General features: G+C 42.0%; 1 long non-coding RNA gene and 1 pseudogene across 1 annotated transcript; both read right to left on the bottom strand.

Annotated features, from left to right (window-relative positions):
- Nucleotides 1-8,406: 8,406 nt before the first annotated feature.
- The window catches only part of LOC138157652 (NHP2-like protein 1 pseudogene), a 332,446-nt pseudogene continuing 318,046 nt past the window's right edge, over nt 8,407-22,806 (bottom strand).
- On the bottom strand, nt 15,559-21,447 carry LOC138157823 (uncharacterized). The gene is made up of 2 exons (XR_011167468.1): nt 20,778-21,447; nt 15,559-16,083 (listed from the first exon to the last, which is right to left on the bottom strand). It is a non-coding gene; the product is annotated as an uncharacterized lncRNA (long non-coding RNA).

The raw sequence follows: 22,806 nt of genomic DNA, 5'->3' as shown, positions 1-22,806 counted from the left end.
TTTCTCCCTCAATAACAATCCTATGAATGTCAGAGAATGTTTTATTATTCTTGTTTTACAGAACAGTAAAGTGAGCTCCAAGAGTTTAAGGGGAAGGTCAGAGTGAGGACTCAAGTGTTCCCTGCCTTCCAAGAGCTTGGAACCTATTGATATTTCTTGGATCGTGGGCATTAGGTCGGGAAGGGATCTTCAAGGTCATCACATTGATCCCCAGCCCAGGAGACCTGCTCTGAGTCCGAATGGTCCTGCTAAAGGGCTACTGGATCAGTATGGGTTTGAATCCTGCTCTCACTCCCTGGGATATAAGGGACCCTGGGAAATTGCCATGATGTTGCTTTTTCTCATTTTCTTCTTCTGTAAAATGATTGAGTTAGTCTAGGTTGATGCTGAAGTCCTGCTGGCTTTAGCTCAAAGGCCCTGAATTAGGCATGGGGTATAGAAAGACAAAGGCTTAGTCAATTTGCTTAAAGAAGTTTGAATTCCTGTACACATTTTATTGAGACAACACATATGCAATTATGTGAATAGCACAAAATCTGAGAAAGGCAAGCACTCCCATAAGTGGTGACTTCAGAAAGGGCTTTCCTGAGGATATGGCATCAGAGTTCAGCCCAAAAGAGATAAGGCCTTCTAAAAATATACAATGATGCAAAAGTTATGCTAGTCCAGATCAGGGCAACTACCCTAATTCTAGAAATTGTAAGAAAAGTCACAAGTGGCCTATGATAGTAAGGAGTGTGTCCTGGCCATAGAATTATCTCCACCCCAATTGAGCTGGCCCAGACATCTTACCAGGTTTCCCTTCTCTGGCCTGGGTGACTGGCATATCCTGAGTCAATCCAGGAAATGACTGTGATTCGGGGGTGGGATGGGAGGGCTCCTGAAGTCTAAGTAATAGTTTGATTTTGAAAAACATTTGAAAATCAAACTCTTAATGATTTGAGGCAGTAACAGAAAACCAATGCTCTCTCCAGCATGCTCAATCAGAGATGATCTTGACTTACCTTGGAAAAGGGGAGGACAGAGAAGGATTCCAGGAGAAATCTATGTCATTCAGCACTACCACCACTACAGTTATAGAATCAAAGAATTTTAGAGATGGATAGGACTTCAGTGACCATCTAGCGCTTGGCATATAGTAGGTGTTCAATAAATGTTTAGTGATTGATATATGCTCCTTATTCAACCCAGATCCCAAAAGAACCCCAATTGTAACATTATTTCTATTCTTTACAAAATATTTGCTTTAAACATTTTTATTTTTTAAATTTTGAATTCTACATTCTCTCCTTCCCTTTCAACCCTTACTTACCCACAAAAAAGGCAAACAATACAATATCAATTATACATACAAAAAATATATTTCCATATTAGCCATATCATAAAAAAAGGAAAAAAAAATAAGAGAGCAGGAAAACTAACTTCAACCTCCACTCAGAGTTCATCAGTTTGCTCTCTGGGGGTCGATAGCATTTTTTTTTATCATGGTTTGTTTGGAATTGTCTTGGATCACTTTACTGATCATGGCAGCCAGGTTTTTCAAAGTTGATCATCATTACAATGTTGCTGTTACCATGGACAATGATCTCCTGGTTCTTCTCACTGCAATTTGTATCAGTTCAAATAGGTCTTGCAATGGTTGTTTGTATGTTTTCTGAACCCACCCCCTCATGATTTCCTATGGTACAAGAGTACTCAGTCACAAACATATGTCATAGCTTGTTCAACTATTGACCAACTTAGGAGCATCTCTTCAGTTTCCAATTCTTTGCCACAACAAAAAGAGAAACATAATATGTTTCTACATGCAGGTCCTTTCCCTTTGATCTCTTTGGGATAGAGACCTAGTAGTTTTATTTCTGGGTCAAAGGATGTGCACAGTTGTATAGCCCTTTGAATAAATAGTTGCAGATTGCTTTCCAGAATGATTGGACCAGTTCACTATTCCACCAATATTTCATTATTGTAACTTTTCTGATAGGTATGATGTGGTACCTGATGAGAAGATTTGCCCCATTCTACCTCTCCCTTCCCCTTCTCCCAGGAAATTCCTCTTTCTCACTCCTACATTTTTCTGGATATCATCCCAATGTAATTGACTCACACCTCTGCCCTCTGTCTATGTAAACTGTGTCTAAAAGCCCTGATAACTATAAAGTTCTTTGGACTTTTGGATATCATCTTCCCATATAGAAATGCAAGCAGTTGAACTTTATTGAATTCCTTATGATTTCTCTTTCCTATTTACCTCGTTATTCTTCTTTTGAGTTTTCTCTTTGAATGTAAAGTTTCCTATTCACCTCTGGTCATTTCAGCAGGAATTGGAAGTCCTCTGAGTCATTAAATATCTATTTTCCCCTGAAGGATTATATTTAGTTTTCAGGGGAGGTTATTCTCTGTTGTAATTTTAGCTCCTTTATCCTCTGGAATATCACGTTCCAGTCCTTCCAAGTCTTTAATGTAAAAACTGTTAAAACCTTTATTATTCTGACTGTTGCTTCATGATATTTGAATTGTTTCTTTCAGGCTGCTTGCAATGTTTTCTTCTTGACTTGGGAGCTCTGGAATTTGGCTACAACATTGTAGGTATTTAGCTTTTTGGATCTCTTTTATGAAATGATCAATGAATTCTTTTGATTTTTGTTTTATCCTCTGTTTCTATGACATCAGGGTAGTTTTCCTTGATAATTTCCTGATATATGATTTCTAAGCTCTTTTATTTTTTATTTTTTCTTTCTTTTTTAGTTTTTAGTTTACATTATTCATTTCCACAAGATTTTGAGTTACAAATTTTCTCCCCATTTTTCCCCACCCAACACCCCAAAACAGCAATCTCACTAAAATATCCCCTCCCGCAATCTGCTCTCTCCCATATGTTCCCCCATACTCCCTCCAAATTTCCAGTAGGCCATGGTGGATCTCTATGGCCCAGTGCCTGTATATCTTATTTCCCAGTTACATGTAAAATAATAATAATAATGAAAATATTAATAATAAATATATATTTGAACATTTGATCTTAAAACTTTGAATCCCAGATTCTCTCCTTTCCTCCTTTGTCACTCACCCTTACTGGGAAGATAAGCAATTCAATACAGGTTGTACAAGTGTAGTTATGCAAAGCATTTCCATAGTGGATACATTGTGAAAGACTGACTATAATTCCCTCCATCCTATGCCACACCCCATTTGTTCTATTCTCTAATTTGATCCCATCCCTTTTCAAAAGTGGGTGCTTCCAACTTCCCTCCACTTCCCAGCCTGCCCTCCCTTCCATCATCCCCCCTCTCATCCCCTTCCCCCTACTCTCCAAATAGGGTGAGATACCCTTTTTAGTGTGTATGTCATTCCCTCCCTAAGCCAAATTCATTGAGAATAAGGTTGACTCATTCACTTTTGCCTTCCTATTCTTTGTCTCCATTGTGACAGTTTTCCCTTGCCTCTTCTGTTTGAGATAATTTACCCTATTCTGTCTCTCCCCATCTCCTCTCAGTATATTTCCCTATCACCTCTAAATTTCACCTTTTAAGTATCATCCCTTCCTATTAAATTGGTCTTGTGCCCTCTGTCTATGTATACCTGTACACATATATACACACACTCACATATGTATTCATATGCCCATATACCCTCCTATACAGACATACACACACACACATTTCTATCCCTTTCAACTATTCTCACACTGAGAAAAGTTTCAAAAGTTACAATTATCATTTTTCCATGTAGGAATGTAATTTCATTTAGGATTTCTTTTCCCTGTTTACCTTCTCATGCTTGTCTTGCTTCTTGTATCTGAATGTCAAATTTTCTGTTCAACTCTGTTTTTTTCATCAAGAATGCTTGGAAGTCCTCTATTCCATCGAATAACCATATTTTCGCCTGAAACATGATGCTCAATTTTGCTGGGTAGGTGATTGTTGTTTTTAATCCCAGCTCCTTTGACCTCTGGGATGTCATATTACAAGCCCTTAGATTACTCAGAGTAGAAGCTGCCAGATCCTGTGTTATCTTTATTGTGTCTCCACAGTATTCCAATTGTTTCTTCCTGGCTGCTTGTAATATTTTCTCTTTGATCGGGGAATTCCAGAACCTGGCTATAATATTCCTAAGAGTTTTCTTTTTGGCATGTTTTTCAAGAGGTGATCAGTGGATTCTTTCAACCTCTATTTTGCTCTCTGGTGCTAAAACATTAGGGAAATTTTCCTTGAGAATTTCTCGAAGGATGATTTCTAGGTTCTTTTTTTATTCATGGCTTTCAGGTAGTCCAATAATTTTTAAATTATCTGTCCCGTATCTCTTTTCCAGGTCAGTGGTTTTCCCAATGAGATATTTCACATTGATTTCTATTTTTTCATTTGTTTGGATCTGTTCAATAGTATCTTGATTTCTCATAAAGCCACTAGCTTCCATTTGCTCCAGTGTAATTCTCAAGGAATGATTCTCTTCACTGAGCTTTTGAAATTCTTTTTCCATCTGGCAAATTTGACTTTTTAAGGCATTTTTCTCCTCATTGGCTTTTTGACCCATTTTTGCCATTTGAGTTAGTCTATTTTCAAGGTGTTATTTTCTTCAGTTAAGTTGTTGACTCTCATTTCATAATTTTCTTGCATCATTCTCATTTCTCTTCCCAATTTTTCCTCTACTTCTCTTATTTGATTTTCAAAATCCTTCTGAATCTCCTGTATGGCCTTTAACTAGCTCATATTTTTCTTGGAAGCTTTTGGTGCAGGAGTTCTGACTTCATTGTCTTCCTCATGTTCCATGCTTTGATCCTTTTTGCCCCCAAATTAGGAGTCTAATATTGGATTGCTCTGCTTGCTTTGCTTGCTCATGTTGCCAGTCAATTACTTGACTTTTGAGCTTTTTGCTGTACTATAAGTCTGCTTTCACAGAGGAGACATTTGTCCCAAATTTCTGCAGTTTTCTCTACTGCTGGAGCTATTAGTTGGGTACCCTCTCTAAGGCCTCCACACACTCTGACAAACTGGTCATGTGCCCCAGGACCTCCTCCCTTGACAGCGATCCAAATCCAAGTAGCTTAAAGCAAGAGTGATCACCCCTCACAATGGTCACTAGGTCCCCCTACAATCTGTAGGCCAGGAGCTCTGAAGCATCCCAATGGCATTGGCTGCATGGCCGTGTTGCCTCAGCCGCTTCTCCCTCCAGGGGCTAAAGGCTTGACCACACTCCTGAACTCCCAGATCCCAAAGTCCACACTGCACTGACCCCTCACTTTCTCCTTAGCATTTATGGGTCAATAATTCCTGAAACTGCTATAGCTGCTGGCGATCTGAAGTCCCTCAAGATTGTGACTGGTTGTGGCTATTCTGAGGCTAAAACCTCTGGCTCATGCTGGCCCCTTCCTGCTAGACTGTTGGTTTGTCTTTAGCAGAAAGTAAGCATCTCTCTGTCATTTTGTGGGTTCTGTAGCTCCAAAGTTTGTTTAGAGTCATTTCTCACATGAATTGGAGGAGGTGGAAATGGGAGCTGAGTGGAAGTCCTGTTTGTACACCACCATCTTGACTCTGCCCCAAGGCTCTTTTATTCTTATCATGGCTTTTAAATGATTTAACAATTCTTAAAATGTTTCTCCTTGATCTCTTTTACAGGTAAATTATTTGTTTTAATGAGATATTTAACATTTTATTCTTTTTTTCATACCTCTGATTTTATTACTTCTTCATGTCTCATGAAGTCATTAGATTCTACTTGTCCAATTCTAATTTTGAAGGAATTACTTTTTTATCAAGTTTTTGTACCTCTTTTCTAAGTTGTCCAATTCTGCTTTTATAGAATTTTTTTTCCTTCAGTGATTTTCAATTTTTTTAAATTTATTTTTAGTTTTCAACATTCACTTTTATAAGATTTTGAGTTCCAAATATTCCCCTCTCCCTCTCCTGTCACCTCCCCAAGATGGCATGTATTATGATATAGGCTATTATATATGTACAATCATATTAAGTACATTTCCACATTAGTCATATTGTGGAAGAAGAATTAGAATAAATGAGAAAGAGAAAAAAAAAGATAGAGAGAAAATAGTACGCTTCAATCTGCTTTCAGACTCCATAATTCTTTCTCTGGATGTTGATAGCATTTTCTATCATGAGTCTTTTAGAATTATCTTGGATCATTTTATTGCTAAGAAAATCTAAGTCTTTCAAAGTTGGTCCTCACAAAATGTTGCTGTAATTGTGTACAATATTCTCCTGATTCTCTTCTCTTCAGTGAATTTCTGTGCCTCTTTTAGCATTAGGCTAATTCCGTTTTTGTTGTTGTTGTTGTTGTTGTTTAAGCAATTGGGGTTAAGTAAGTTGGTCAAGGTTATACAGCCAGTTACTTCTGGGTGTGGTGCTAAGTATCAGAGTCCTGATTTGATCCCAGGTCATCCTGATTCTGCAGCCAGTGCTCGTTGAGCCACCTGGCCACCCTTAATTCTGTTTTTAAGGTGTTACTTTCTTCAGTATTACTTTATTTAATTCTTTTAGTATTAACCAAAAGGTTAACTGTATTTTCATAATTTTTTTTACATCACCTTAATTTTTACCCAATTTTTTCCTCTATCATTCTTATCACTTTCTTTAACTTTTTCAGGAATTCTTACTGGCCTTGGGTCCAATTAGAATCTTTCTTTGAGGCTTTGTAGTTTTTTTTTTTTTACATTGTTAACATCTTCTAAGTGTCTGTCTTGATTTTTCTTGCCCTCATAGTAGCTTTTTTATGATCAAGTTCTTTTTATTTTTGCTGTTTGCTCATTTTCCCAGTCTATTTCTTCACTTTGGACATTATGTTAAAATTCTGTCCTGCTTTGCTCACCTGGGGTAGAAAGGCACTGTCTCTAGCTTTAGATTTTTTGTGCTGCTGTTTTCAGAGATAGTTCTAGTGGGCTGAAAGTTTTTGTGCTTCCAAAGTGGTATTTTCCTAGGAGAGGTATTGTCACTGCTCTCTTTGTCTATGCTTTGGTATTTACCAAGGAAGGGCTACTGATCCTCTTCAGTCACAAGTACTAGTGTTCCTCATGGCCCTGGACTAGATCCCCTGCTCTCCTGAATTCCCCAAATCACAGAAGCAAGCATTCCTCTTAGCCCTGGAACTGTGTCCAGGGCCCCTGCTCCTATGTGACTGACAATGAATGCTGCTCTCTGTCTTGGAAATGTGACCCAGAAATGCTTATAGTCAATAGATTTGCCAATTAGTAGCACACACACCCAGTGCCAGCAAAGGGTTCCCTATAATATTTTTGACCAGTTGGACACCGCCCCTCCCCCTTACTGTCTCTAGGCTGCTGTCAAAGCTATTGCTGCTGCTATCATGGCATCCTCCAAAAACTATCACTAGTATTCCTGCCATACTCTAAGCCTTCAACCACTGCAGTATCACTCTATCCCAAGGTCACCTACATCCTTTGGGACAGATTAAATGGTTAGAAAATTCTTCCTGACCTCAGACCAGAATTTTCCTTTTTGTAAATTCTATTCCTTGCCATACTCCTGCCCCTGAGGACCAAGTAGGACAGATTGAATCTGTCTTCCATGAGACAGTCCTAAAACACATGAAGGTAGCTATCATGCCTTCTCTGAAGCTTTCCTTCTCAAGGATTAACAGTGCAATATCCTTCATGGAACATGGGTCATTTAGATTACCATGCTGACTGGAAGAATTCAACCCCTGCGGTGGGAACTCATGTCTCCATGTCCCTGGTCCCATTCCTTGTTCTACTTATGGAATATGTCAAGTTAGATGTAATCTCCTTATTTCTTCTGTCATGTTACCATCTGTAGTTCCTAAGGTGAGCTAAAAGCAGCCCTGACCCCCTCCAGCAGCAGCTGAAATATCTGTATGCTCAGAAACTTACAATTCCATGGAAGGAGACCAGACAGTGTCTTGGAACACATTCTTCTTGAAAATGAAGGGTTATCACCTTCCAAGAACAAAAACAAACAGCTGTGTGATCAATTAAAAGTCCTTGTAGTGTGAGTTGCCAGTTCCCTGATAACATCTTTTTCTTTTAAATAAGAAATTGGGTTAAGTAACTTGCTCAAGGTTACAGAGCCAGTTATTTTGTGTGGGTGCTAAGTATCTGAGGCTGGAACTGATCCCGGGTCTCCTGATTCTGGGGCCGGCACTCTTACTCACTGCGCCACCTGGCCGCCGCTCCCTGATTACATCTTTTTTTTTTATTCTAAAATGATTTAATCTAACATGATTTAGATTCAAGGATATATAGACAGTTATTAGGAAGTAAGATTGAGAGAATGGAAGGAGCTGACAAGAATTAGGAGACTCGAAATACCAGAAGGGTATTTCCCACAGCTGTGGGAGGGCAAATTGTTCAAACTGGTCCAGCCTGCAAAGGTGAACCTTATATGATAAGCACCCTGGAAAATGGGCTGGTGTTGGTAGTGAACCTTATATGATAAGCACCTTGGAAAATGGGCTGGTGTTGGTATATTCTTGGTAGTGGAATGTGCTCGGCTTACAAAAGGAGTATGCCTGGTAGCTCTCAACTTTGGCTGGCAGCTCTGGTAGTTGTTCCTTCCCCCATCCCCCAAAGGTCAAGCTCATGAGGCTTGGGCTCAGAGAAATGAAGACAAAATGAAGCTTTGAGGTTAGGAAAAAGGAGAGAGAAAAAAAAGCCAACCAGTTCTAACAGCCATAAAAATGTTTTAACATTGAAAGTCACCTGAGAACAGTCTCTGCCCACCATGCTTTCACCACAGCCTTCCTGGGTCAGATCCCCAACGAGCCCTACAGAAGGCTGAGCCCACTGGATTGGGCTCAGACTAAGAGTCTCTCAATTGACTGTTGGATGGACTGGATCTGGGGCTTCAGCTGGGAGCCTTCCTTGATGGTGACGGAGCAGGCAATGACAGGCCGGGAGATGCCACAAGCCCGCCCCAGTGCCTGCTTGGAGCGCACAAACACGTAGGGTACGTTCTTGTCCTTACACAGCAGTGGGAGATGGAGAATGATCTCCAGGGGCTCGGCATCCGCAGCCATCACGATGAACTCAGAGATGCCTCTGTTGAGGGTCTTGGTGGCTTCATTGGCGCCCTTCCGGAGCTGCTTGTAGTTACAGGATTGCTGTACCAGGTCCAGAAGCTTTTTGGTGAGCTGGGCATCTGTCAAAGGGTAAGCTTTAGGATTCACTTCAGCCTCAGTCATCCTCGCGACCCTACAGTCCGACGCCCTCCTCGGAAGAGCGCTGGGATCGGGGGAGCAAGACGAGTCCTCTCGGCTCGAAAGCTTCACGGAGTTTGCCTGGAGTAGAAAAGGCCCGGCTGGGCCACCTGGGAACTAGGCTGCTGGGAAAGAGCTCCCTGATTACATCTTGATAGAGATATTGTAAGCATCCTAGGCTCTGTATAAGTGTGTAGCATGGGTGTCTTCCCAATTCCGATCCCATACTACCCAAGCCAGGGGTAATCCTTGGCCTCTCAGCTGGCTACATGGCTTGCTCACTGAACCGCTTTTTTGTGTTTTGATGAGAGATAGCCTGATGCTCAAAAATTTCCATAAGCTCCTCAAGAACTCAGATTCCACCTCTGACAGATGCTTTCTTTGTGATTTTGTGCAATTAGGTTAACACTCCTTAGGCCTCAGTTTTATCCTCATTTCACCTTGGAAGGCCCACTTTATATAGAAATGACCAGCCATCAATTCAATTGGCTCTGGTAGATCAATGATGGAGTAATAATAAAGATAATGATGATTGATGATGATGAAGATGAGGATCCCATTAGATCGTGAGCTCCTTGAGGGCAGGGACATATAAAAGGTGCCTAATACACATTTAATGATTAACTCCTCCTTCTCCTCTTACTCCTTCTTCTCTTACTTTTACTGCTTCTCTGTAGATTTAATAAAGATCCTTTAGGTTATTCAATATAGCCCCCACTCCATGTTGACATCGATCCTGTAATGACTGAACTGTTTAGAAACAGAATTGTAGAATGGACTTAGCTGTACTATCATCTATACTGTATTTCTCCAGTTTACATTTAGAGACAGCAAACGGGACATAACTGGCTATCATGTCATCTTCCAGAAAGATCCAACACTTGGAGTCAGGAGAGATCTGGGCTTGGTACCATGACTTTGGTCATCTTAACCTTTCTGTACCTCAGTTACTCCACCTTGGAAAATGGGGACAATGACTAAACTAACAATTGAGTCAACAACAACAATGCATTTATTAAGCATCTGTCTTGTATCAGGCACTGTTTAAAGCTAGAGAATACAAGTACAAAGAGAAATATATTGCCTTTCTTCAAAGAGCTTACATGTTAGCAGGGTTTGAAGACAACACACACACACATACACTCACACACACAACTGTGTGATGGCCAAGGAGGGATTTTTTCATTTGGGGTGTAACCAGGATGGTGAATGGAACCATGAGGTATTGATTTAAATGAATTAAAGTGTTGACCAGATGACTTTTCATAAAGCTAGAGATGAAAAGCAAGGCTAGGTGAGAGGAAAATGGAGGGGAGGAATGGCATGGCATGCAACATGATGAGTATAGGTGAAGATACATAAAGAGAGCTCATATCCATCAGTCACCCAGGGACCCAGGGAGGGAGGTAGAATAATGGATGTGAAAGCTGAGTGTCAACCCAGGAGGCATATGATTAAGGTAGAGAGAGAGACATAATAATACCTAGAACATGTACATTACAGGATTATCAGGAAGCTCGAATGAACTAACATTTCTAAAGCATTATATAGATGTCAAGTATTATTGCCTGTTGTTGCGGAAGCCATGATTTTGAATGATCATTGCTTTTTTTCTATATTTCTATATAATATATTTTCTATATTTCTATATATGTTCTAATATATATATATATATATATTCTATATACTATTTTCAATAATAGCTTCTAGAATTTCCCAGAATCCAAAATCAAGCTAACTGGCCTATAGTATATACACTCCTTTTGAAAACCAGAACTTTTCCCTTCTCCATCCCCATTCTTCTAATGAGGATCCTGAAACTGAAACTTTAAAGTGGTTTTTACATCCCCCAAAGCGACTGGGAGAAAGTGGAAATTAAGCCTTGATTCTAAGCTTCTTTTACTCAAGCACTTCATGCCAAAGAAAGCAATTGGCAATGAGGAAGAGGGGACTAGGAGCATGGGATGTGGGGCAGAATCAGGAAGGAGAAGTAGCACAATGTAAATGAAATACACACACTAATTCATGAGAAGTTCCTTTTGGGGTTTTCCCCAGTAGGGGAAAACCTGAGTCAGGGAGTGCTGGCTCTTCTGTTTGAGTTTTCTGGATGAGGCACTGTCCAGGAGGCACCAATCAGGGGTCTGAACAGGGAGGCATTTGTCAGATGAATTGTTAGCAGGGCTTAATTCCTCTACAGAACTGGAACTACAGTTGGATGTTCTCCATTGGAATTAGAAGGTCCATTTATTCATTCTTTCATTCATTTTTATTTATTTGCTTGCTCACTTGCTTATTTATTTCTCTTCTATTGCAAATGCTTGGTAAAAATGAGTACTGTATGCGAGGAATATGATGGGCTTCTCTGTGACAACCCTCAGTCCACAACTATTCCAACCTAAACAGAACCTTGAAGTTTACAAGTGGAAAATAATCAAGTTTATCCCAGTCAGTGACCAAGAATCCCCTCTAGGTCATATCAGCTAAGACCCATCCATCATGCCCTTAATGATGCCCAGTATGATCTTGGATAAGAACAGGACCCAAAATAACAGTTTTCTCCATTTCTGGACTGGAGGGGACAATATGGCAATGTACTGGAGTCCAAGGTCATCTTGAACATGAAGGCTCTCTAGAAGTTATCCCCAAAGTTTCCCCCAGTCTTTTTTTGAGGAACTCCAGTGAGGAAGACCTCCCACGCTTCTAGGAAATGCCATTCTGATTTGGGCTAATTCTAAACTAATTGAGATCTTCGGGTTTGGGAGCTGATTTTTGTCCTTCTCTCATGCTAGTATTGTATCAAAGAACTTCTTTCCCCTTCCCCAAAACAAAAACAACCCCAAACCCATCATAATTTTTATATTAAAAATATTTTCTTCTCCTCAACTCTCACCACTCAGATGCCTTCCTTATCTATTTCATACTTCACCTGCTTCACATGTAGAGGTGGCCCTTCTTGCCAAGGTAAACTCTTTACGAACCAGTGATATCATTCCATCCCCTCTCCTTCAGCAGATTACCCTCTCCCAATTATCCTCATTGTCTCCCTATCTACTTTCCTGCTGCCTTGCTATCTGTCCCAATAATTTTTTAAAGCCTCATTCAACCCTACCATAATGGCTGCCTATCATTCTTTATCTTTTCTTCTGTTCTTGGCTCAATGTCTTGAGAAAACCATGTGTACATGTTGCTTGCAGTTCCTCCTATTACCCTTGCTTCTTAACTTTGTGCAATCTGCTTTATGAATTGCTCTTTCCAAAGTTACCAAAGCTTTCTAAATTGCCACATCCAGTGGCCTTTCCTCCATCTTCATCCTGCTTGACCCACTGCAGCCTTTGACACTCTCAGTCATCTACTCCTAGATGGCCCTTTTTTTGCTAGGTTTTCTGACATTACTCTTTTCCTGAATCTCTTCCTCCATATTTGACCACTCCTCAATCTTACAGGTCATTTGCATATTATTTGTGCCCATCTTTTCTTCTCCCTTGATTTTGTCCCCCTGAGCACATCATCTCACATGGATTCAGTTATCTCTTTACAAATTAATCTTAGATCAATTTATACAACTCTAATCTCTCACCTGAATTTCATTCTTTCTGTCACTGACTGCCTTCTGGATAGCTCCAACTGTACATACATCCCCCAATTATCTGAAACTCATCATGTCTCAGACTGACTTCACTAATTTTCCCTCCAACCTTGCCCACTTCTAACCATCCCTGTTACATTGTAGGAACCACTATCTTCCCTGTCACCCAATCTTCCAACCTTGCGGTCATTCTTAACTCCTTCTTCTCACACACTCATCCCACAGACCCAATCTGTTGCCAAGATTTATTGTTTCTGACTACCAATCACGTCTCATACACAATCCCTTTTCTTTTCTGACATTGCCACTGTCCTGTTGCAGACCCTCATGTCCTCCTGCCTAGAATATCACCATGGTCTTCTGGTCAATCTCTTTGCCTCAAATGTCTCCCCACCCCAGTCCATCCTCCACTCACTGGTCTTCCTACAGCCCAGCTGCGACCATGTCCCATCCTCCCCTCATTCAGTAAAGTCCAGTGGCTCCATATTATGTGCATAATCCAATATAAAATGCCCAGTGTGGCTTTTAAAGCCCTTCACTGCCTGGCCCCTTCCTCACTTTACACTTTACCCCCTCCACCGATTCTATGACTAAGGGCACCGGCTACCTTGCAGCTCCTAGAGTTGGCAACACCATCTCAAGACTCTGACTTTTCTCTGGCTCTCCTCCCCCTCTCCTATCTGGAAATCTCCACCTCCTTCCCCCCCTCCTTCCCCCTTCTTCCCTGTCCTCCCCTCCTCCTCCCTGCCTCTTCCCTCCTCCTTTCCCCCTCCCCCTTCCCCCTCCTTTCCCCCTCTTTCCCTCCTCCCCACCTCTTCCCCACCTCCTTCCCACCTTCTCCTAGATTTCTTGGCTTCCTTCAAGACTCATTTCCTATCCTCTTTTCTGTAGGAAACTTTTCCTGGTCATCCCCTTCCATCATCAGAGCCTTCCCACTTAGGTTACCCTCCATCTGTTCTGTGTGTAGACAGCATGTGCTTAATTAATGGTCACTGTCTAAGAAAGTTCTAATTCCCCTCCATGCTGGTAAGTCACCAGCAGTCAGGTATATATTCCTTAATCCACTTGGGCTCATCATCTGTGGACAGTCAGGTGCTCCATAAATCGTCACAAAGAGCCTGCGTCTCCTAATTCTGAGCATTTTCACTGGCCGTCCTGCAGGCCTGGGATACTGTCCCTCCCAATGATGTCGTTCAAGTCCCAGGTGAAGTCTCAGCTCCTATGAGAAAACTTTTCTCATTTCATTTAAGATCAGAGCTTCCTTTCTGTTTGTCTTCAGTTTTCCCTGCCGATATCTTGTCTGGACAGAAGTGTTTGCACCTCATTGCTCCCATTGGACTTTCATCTTCTGGAGAGCATGGGGCTGTCCTTTACCTTTGGCTGGATCTCCAGCACTCAGTACAATGCGTTACACATAGAAGACGCCTAATAAGTGCTGACTGAATGCCTGACATTGAGCGAATGAATAATGTATTGTGCCTTAGCCCATCTCACCACCATACTGCTGCTTACGACATTGCTAAGAACCCAGTATCTGGCTCAGTAGTGGGCAAAGCCAATATTGGTCCCTCCTTTTGTTACCTAATAGTCACACTCATAGGATTGTTGCCCAAAGACAAACACGATTGAAGTTTTTGCTTCAATAAAGGGGTAATGTGATCTTGCTGCAAGAATATGAACTTAGAGTAAAAAAAAAATCTGGCTTCAAATCCTAGCTTGAACATTTACTGTCTGTGTGATCTTAGTCAAGTCACTTAACCTCAAGACCTCAGTCTTCTGCTCTGTCAAACAAGGAGGCTAGACTACATGAAGTTTGGGACCCTATGGTCTGTCACTGTTTGTACAGAGTCTTTTATCCAATGGAAATGCGGTTATGAAAGGAATTCTTGGACTATGCATTTTTTTCCACTTATTTGGGGGGAAGGAGGGGTTGTCCTATGGACATTACTTCTGAGAAGGTGTTATGTTCTATTGGCAGAGCAGGAAAAAAAACAGCTCAAAGAAAAAGCAGCATGAACACGTTTGAAGAATCCACCCCAAACTTTCTTACAGACCATTTGTGCCTGACCTGTGGTTGAGCATTCTGAGCTTAAAATGACCTGATCAGCCAAGTCAGACACACGGAAACGTGACTCCAGCATAATGATGTCGTTTTGGTCCTTTCTGAAAACAAAGACAAAAACCAGGCAGCTTCCACTGATGCAGGTGGACAGCTCCTGCACACTGGCCCTCGTGGTCTAACAGGGCAGACTGAGCTGACTCCCAGCACCTTCCCCATGGTGGAACGGCCACTATGTGTCAGATCAGGCCTTTTTATCTGTAAGTCCAACCCTCTGATTGCTGTGTCCTGATGCTTCCCCCAAATTGATTACTATCAGGAAAGGAAAAAAAAAAGGTACAAATGGCTAATGTGGCAAATGTTTCTTACCTCTGGTTCTCAGGTACAGATTAAAGATGTGACCTGCCCAGGAAAATCACTGAACTAGAGGAACGTCATTGGAAAACTGACTTGGACGGACACTCAGAACCTTTTGGTCTATGAAGACAACTGATCAAGCTTCCTTGAAAATGTAGGAGTTATTAGCCTTAGGCCTGTGGAATTGTTTGTTTATTATTTTGATAACTATTCAACAAAATAGTAATCCTAGGAGTTTTATTTTATGCATTTAGAAATATGATTCTGAGAAGGTTTCCACAGGCTTCCCCAGATTGCTGCCCAAGGGATGTATGGCATTAAAAATGTAAAGAACTACTGGGATAGACATGTCTACAAATAATTCTTATACACATTTTATTGAATGAACAGAAAATGTTTATTGAATGCTTACTCTGCGCCCAGAATTATTTAAAGTTCTGGAAATATAAATATAAAGGAAAGGTAGTCCCTGCCCTCAAGGAGCTTATGTTCTAGTGGGAGTGTCCATTGAGAGAGTAAAGTGGGTGCATGTTTTGGTGGTTGCCAGCGCCTTCTTAGTCATCCTTTCTGAAGGATGATAGAATCATCATTTCCACCATTTTGGAAATGCATACCCTCTTTGAGAGATCCTGACGATCAATCTAAGGGCATTTTTCTGGCTCCATTCCTTCAGTCTAGATTTCTTCTCTATGTAGATGCTCAGGGATTGCTGATTTTCCCTTCTTTATCTTCTGATATGCAATTCCCCCTATCCATGCAGCACAGAATGTCCTATGCTATCGCAGTCCAAATACGTAGGCTCCTGTTGCAGGTGACGAGAAAAGCCCACGGTAGGAATGCTGATGAACCTGCTCCCTCAAGAGATGGCTGTTGATACTAGAAAGAGGACAGCAAGCACCTAGGAAAGAACAGATTGGCCACAGCAAGGAATTGTCCAAAAAAAAAAAAAAAAGATTTAGGGCTTATCGAAAGTTAAAGCTTCACTTTCCTGTAGGTGTTCATCAGACTCTAAGCCATCACACACACACACACACACACACACACACACACACGTTTCACTGGAATAGGTGTTTTAGAGATTTTTTTGTGGCTTCTTTTTTTTTTTTTTTGCTTAGTTCTAGGAGTCCTGAAAATCCTGTCTTCATGGAGGGAATCACAAGCTGGGATGACAAAAAATCCTCAGTGGAGATGGAATTATGATACCACCATTTCGCACCATGCCATACTCTGTGATATTTATCTAAGAATTTGAACTAAAACCATTTTGGTGGCCTGGGAACTAATATAATTTATAATTTCACTGGCATTCTTCAATCTAGAATCAGGCTGAACTTGGAGAAATGGACTGAGTGTTCTTCCAAGGTATGCTTAAGAGCCAATGCAATAAAAGTGTGATTTCATGATTAATTATTAAAGATTGTGTGGCTTAGCCTTCTGAACTCAATACCAAATCATGCCAAATATGTGATGGGAGCAAGAAGGCTCCAGAAAAATTGATATTAAAGGGCTGTTTTTATTAAGATGCTAAAAAGTCTTCAGCACAATTTCATGTCATGAATTGAATTATTTTATTTTGTCCCAGCTAATTGGCGCACGATTTAGCGATTTCACCATGATGTGGTGAGCAAATGAAAGCCCCAGGGCTTGGCCTGAACTATTCAGCCATCCTGCTCCCTCTAGTAATTGGAAGCCTTCCTGACTGCACAAGAAAAGCAATTCCTAACAGCCAGTGAAGAAGACTCTGAAACTCAGAATTAAATATGCAATTCAAGGCGAATTCAGGTGCTTGGAAAGACTTGGAGCTAACATGATGGACACTCACAGTGAGGCAGGGACTTCAAGTGGGCCTTTTGTAGGGCTAGCTTTGTGTGAGCCCACTTGTGGCCTTTCTAGTTAGGTGCATATCTGGTTACTATATTTACATTAGGTTTATCGGGGTAATTACCTTTCCTTTATCTTTTTTTTTTAAACAAATATATCTATTTTCTTTGTAACACAGAGAAAGGCACCTTTCCATTTCCTCCTCAGGGATGACCTCCCCATCACCTAATTCTGTAATCTCAATGCGATCCTCTACTCTCCCATCTGCTTTACCTCAATATCTGAAGCAAGGCCTTTGAAAGTAAATGGAGCTCAGAGTCAGGAAGACTTGAGTTCTAATCTTGTCTCAGATGCCTTCAAATTGTATGACATGAGCAAGTGACTTCACCCCTCTCAGCCCCACATGCCTCATTTGCAAAATGAGAATGATAATAAAGCAGATATTATGGTGAGGATCCCATGAGTTGACACCAATCCATGCTTGGCCAGCCTTAAGCTGCTATGCAGATGCTCACTATTAAGCAGAAGCACAGAAAGTGAGGAGCAGTCGTCAGGCCAGAAGGGTAGTTACTAAGGAAGCGACAGTTCCACGAAAGGCCGTAGCTAGTAAAGAGGCCTCCTCTTGGTACTGCACTGTTCAGCATTCCATCAGCGGCATGGGTGAGGGTGTACATGGCATGCTCATTGGGTTTACAAGGGACATGAAGCTGGCTGGGACACCTATGGCAGATTAGAAAAGGATTGAGATGCGAAAAGAAATCGTGATAGGCCTGACCAATGGGATGAATCCAATGAGACGAAGTTTAGGCAAAGTGCCAGTGGTTTCCAGAATCCACACCAAGCAGAAAGAGTCTCTGCTTGGGAATATCCATTGTCCTGAACATGTGACTACCTGCAATTCATTTTCATTTGCATCACTTATTCTTCTGGGACATATGCTCGCCTCACATGCAATCTGAAAACGTAAAGGGAGCAATGGCTGCGTAACTTTTATGATACGGGCAAGGAGGCAGCTGGGGGTGGGGAGGGAACAGAGAGTATAAGAATATTCAGGCTTTGGAGGCAGATGACCTGGATTTAAAGCTCTATGGTCCAGCAAGTCAATCAACATTTCTCAGCCTAAGTTTTCTCACCTCCAAGAAAGCAAGTGTGACTAGATGACCTCAAAGTCCCCTTCCAGCTCCAATCTCTGATGCATCCTCCCTACAACCTTGGATAGCTCTATGATTACTGCAGTTCCTAGTTCTGGAAAGCCAAAAGAGAAAGATAATGAAGTTTTTCACCAAGCAAACTATAGCACCAAAAAAATTGGGCCTTGTTGCTAATAGATAGAACTCAGGTAGGAATATCATCTATGTAGATAGACAAATGTGGATTTGCCTCCTTAGCTTTTATTTTATTGTATCTCTATTAGTTTGATGAACTCAGTCTTGGAGGTTGGAAATCTTTAACTCTAAGTTAAATAGTTATCTGGAACAGAGGACTACGACATCTACCCAGACAAAGAGGTAAGAAAAGAAAAGAATCTTAGCTTAGGAGTATTCTGCTTGGCTTTTGTTAACTGGGTGTGGTGTTTCTGAATAAAGATACGTGTTTATCATGATGGCGAGATTCCCGTCCCTTCATTTTAGTAGATAGAAACTGTTATGGTCAGCAGGTGACACTGAAGAGATGCAGAAGGGAGAGGCCGATGCCCTGCAAAGATTATGTTCTCAGGGGTTTCTCACAGGTACTCTGAGAGCAGCAGAATACTGTATCCACTGGAGAAGCAATAATCAGTGGGGGTGAAGCTCCCCAAGAGTTCAAGAGTGATAGCATCATCAGAAGACATCACTGGTCCTGAATCAATGGAGGCACCAGTTTCCCTTCCACATGTGTGCCCTGACCATATATGTTCAATATGTGTGCACTCTTCATGTGTGATACCTAAGCATGTCCATTCTCTCCAATAATGGTATATACATTTTTGGGACAGTGTGACCCATAGTCTGAAAGGAAATTTTCTATTGTGTCCTTCCTTCTTAAGTTATTTCATTTGATACTTTTGTTAGGGGGCGGGAGTTCTACTAGATAACTAGTGGAAAGGTAAACACTTTAGTTCAGACTTTCGAACCTTTTTTCAGTAAATGAAGATGCATAAATACCTGAGGTAATCATTAAAGTTGACAGACTTTGGAAAGGAGAAATCCTTCCAAATGGCTTTATGTTTAGACAGAGTAGGTAACCACGAGTGGTGGGTGATTTTAAGGACCCTGACCCCAAGGTATACCTTTGTCAGTTGGACAGGAAATCAATATAATTCTTTTACATATAAGGAAAGCTTTCCAATCACAATTGAAATCAACTGTGAGACATGGGAGATGCTGGCGCAGGACTGTCCAGCACGGCATGCCCACATCAGAGAAGATGCTATACTCTATGAGCAAAGCAGAATTGAAGTAGCTCGAAAGAAAATTCAGAAAATCCACCCCAAATGTTCACAAGGGCTACTTGTGCCCCACCTATGGTGAAGTATTCTGAGCTTGTATTGGTTTGATCAACCACAGTTGGACGCACTGTGTACCTTGACTCTACCAGAGTGAAGTCATTCCGGTCCTCTTCAAGACTGAAGGAATACAATCAACCAGCCCAAGTACAAATTTTGTGTTATGATACCTGTTGCTTTTTTCCTCATCTTCCTTAAGGCTCCTGCCTTCTCTTTAAAATTATGTCTAATATATGTATACATATATATGTATGTATGCATGTATACATATATATATATAAAAGAGAGAGAGAGAGGGAGGCTTTTGTCGAACACAATTGTTTGCAAGCCATCTCAGTCATTAGATTGGGAGCTCCTTAGATGCAGGGCTTGTCTTTTCCTTTCTGTTGCATTCCCCAAGACTTGCACAGCGCCTGGGATACAGTGAGTGTTTCATGAATGCCTTTTGACTTTTAGTTCTGCTTGTAATGAGACGGGAAGTCTTGGCCAAGGTACAGTCCCTCTCTGGGCTTTTTGTACTTTTGCAGAATGAGGGAGTTGAGCTTTGTGAATTCTAAAATCTCTTACAGCTCAAAATCCCATGAAAGCTCAGCAGATTTCAGCTTTTTTTTTTTTCTTCAGTAAAGGGCATTAGCTAGGCAATCTCTTACTAGCTCCTCCAAGGTGCTGACATGCCATATCTCCATGATTGTTGGTAACAAGAATCTAATTCATTCTGATTAGTCAAATGACTGGTCACAGACCCACAGACTCTCAGCATTTGAAGGGATTTCTGGCTTCATCAGAATCCAACCCAGTTCTGAAGCAGAATCTCCTCTACAGTGTAGAAGTCTTGGCTTGAAGACACCCACTGACGACAGACACACCCCCTTTTCTTAGCTACCCCACTCCACTTGGGACAGCGATCTTTCTTATGAAATTGTTTTGATTGCTACCCCTTGACAGCAGCCCCAAGTTGGCCTCTTTGTGCCTTCTTCTTCCCTAGTCCTACAACTGACTGCTACTTTGCCCCGCTAGGGTCAAGCAGAATAGGTCTGCTCCCCTTCAATGTGGTAGTTCTTCACATAGTTAAAGCTAGAGGTCATCTCCTCTCCAGGTCCTCCCCCCTCCCCACAGAGAATTCTCCTCTCCAGGTTAAACACTACCAGCTCTTCATATGGTCTTTTATAGAGGAAGGTGATGGAAAGGCTTGAATATAGCTGTAGGGTAATGGGTCCCAAAAGTCAGAAATGGGGGGGAAAGACAGTTAAATATCTAAAATATATGGCTTATGTTTAAAGTCTTACCTCCTTTCCCAAGACAAGGCTGGAAGTCTTAACTTTGTTTCAGATTGAATCTGGGGTTCCATGCCCTTAAGGGATGTTAGTCATTTTTCAGGCATGCCCATGACCCCTTTTGGGGTTTTCTTGGCAAAGATACCAAAGAAGTTTGTCATTTCCTTCTCCAGTTCATTTTACAGATGAGGAAAGTGAGGCAGACAGTTAGGTGACTTGTCCAGGATCACACAGCTAGCAAGTGTCTGAGGCCGGATTTGAACTCAGGAAGAGGAGGCATCCTGACTCCAGGAGACACACTCTATCCACAGAGGCACTGTGTTCATTAAGTAGGCCCATATTGGCATAAACTGGCAGGAAGTGTGCTGCATCTGTCTCCTATGCCAGCAGAGGACTTGAGTTCACACCCAAATGCTGTCATTTGGTACCTAGCTGAACTTCAAGCCTGTGGCCTCAGTTTCCCCCCCTTTCCAACAAGGGAGATGGACTAAATGAACTCTAAGTCACCTTTCAGCTCTAAATTTCTGTTCCTGTGGTTGATAGAAGCAATGCTCCATGCTGATTGTTCCTGTGACATACCCACACTCCTAGGCAAGCACCTCAGACTGCAGGCATGGCTGGCCTTCGGGCAAGCACCAGCCTGCCCAACTTGACTTTCCTGTTGGAGGCCCTTAGGCAAGGATCTCAGCAGGCCGCAGGAGCCCAGGCAGCCAGGCAGCATGAGCAGGCTAAAGCACAGGGAGGGGGCAGCCGCCTGTTTTTCAGTGGAACACAAGATGCCCTGGGCAGTTTTAGCCAGTTCTCTGAATGGGGTCTGAGGTCCCTCTTCAGACTCTAGCTTCTAATTGGAGGGGGCTTCACTGTGCTCCAGATCAAGGCAACTTTACTGAAAAAACAAACTCAGACATTTTTCCAGCTCTAATGGGAAGGGGAGGGGGAGGTCCCTGAATATTTCTCTTGGTGCTCAGCTCTTGCCCCGAAAGGGAACTCGGAGATTAAAGTCTGAAGGCCTTTGTCTTCTGGTGGCTGCTCCCACAATGACTTTGCCCCTTGTCTAAATCTGTTCCAAAGAAGGCTTTGCAAAGAGACAACATAATGAGGGGGGGGGTGGGGCGGGGAAAGGCAGCTTGAGGTCAAGGGGACTAAAAAGAAACCTTGAGGGAGGAATGAGACTGCAGCCGGAGCTCCAGAGACTGGAGTCTGTAGGTGTTGGCACCCAGGTGCTGTGCTTTAAGTGGAGGCTCTGGGTTTGTTTCCTTTGACCAGGCAGGGTGAGAGAAAAGACTTACACAGCTCCCTGGGGATTTTCCATCGCTTGTCTGAGATCACTGGAGACATCTCGGGCTTCTTCAGAGACTTGGGAAGCACCAGACAAGGGGTGCCTAAAATAATTTGGGGGCAATTACGTGGCATGGTGGATGGACTGCTATGCCTGAAATCAAGATGATGAGTCTTCCTAAGTTCAAACTTGTCCTCAGACACTGTCTGACCCTGGGCAAGTCACTTGACCCTTTGCCTCAGTTTTCTTATCTGTAAAAAATGAGTTGGAGAAGGAAATGGCAAGCTAGTCCAGTACCTTTGCAAAGAGTATCCCCAAAGGGGTCACGAAGGGTTGGGCATGACTGAACAACAGAATAATAAGGGGGGGAGAGGAGTCGGGATCATCATTCCTGTGTTCTCGGGACAGCGAAGAGTACATTCAGGGGACAGAGATGCCAATCTTCGGTATGGCTTGGGATTGGCTGAAGAATATCCAGGGATCATGTGCCTCAGGAGTGGGGACATGGGGCAAAGAGAAAGAAAAGGGGAAGAAGAAGAGGGAGGACGGCCAGAACGGTTAGAGCCAGAGAGAATCCATGTTTGACAAAGCACAGGAGGAAGAGAAGGCGAGAGGGCAGCAGAGAGTGTGAACCAGAGAGGAGGCAGGGAGAAAGAGAAAATACATGAATGAGACATGGAGGCACAGAAAGGAGGGAAGGAGTAAAAGAGATACTGTGAATCAGAGACTGATCCCTCTGTGGGTGACTGGAGACACAGGGAA

The sequence above is a fragment of the Petaurus breviceps genome, unplaced genomic scaffold (assembly GCF_028583685.1).
Source record: "Petaurus breviceps papuanus isolate PSGF00001 unplaced genomic scaffold, PetGlider_PUasm1.0 173, whole genome shotgun sequence".
NCBI lineage: Eukaryota > Metazoa > Chordata > Mammalia > Diprotodontia > Petauridae > Petaurus > Petaurus breviceps.
This window is presented reverse-complemented; position numbering and strand designations above follow the sequence as displayed.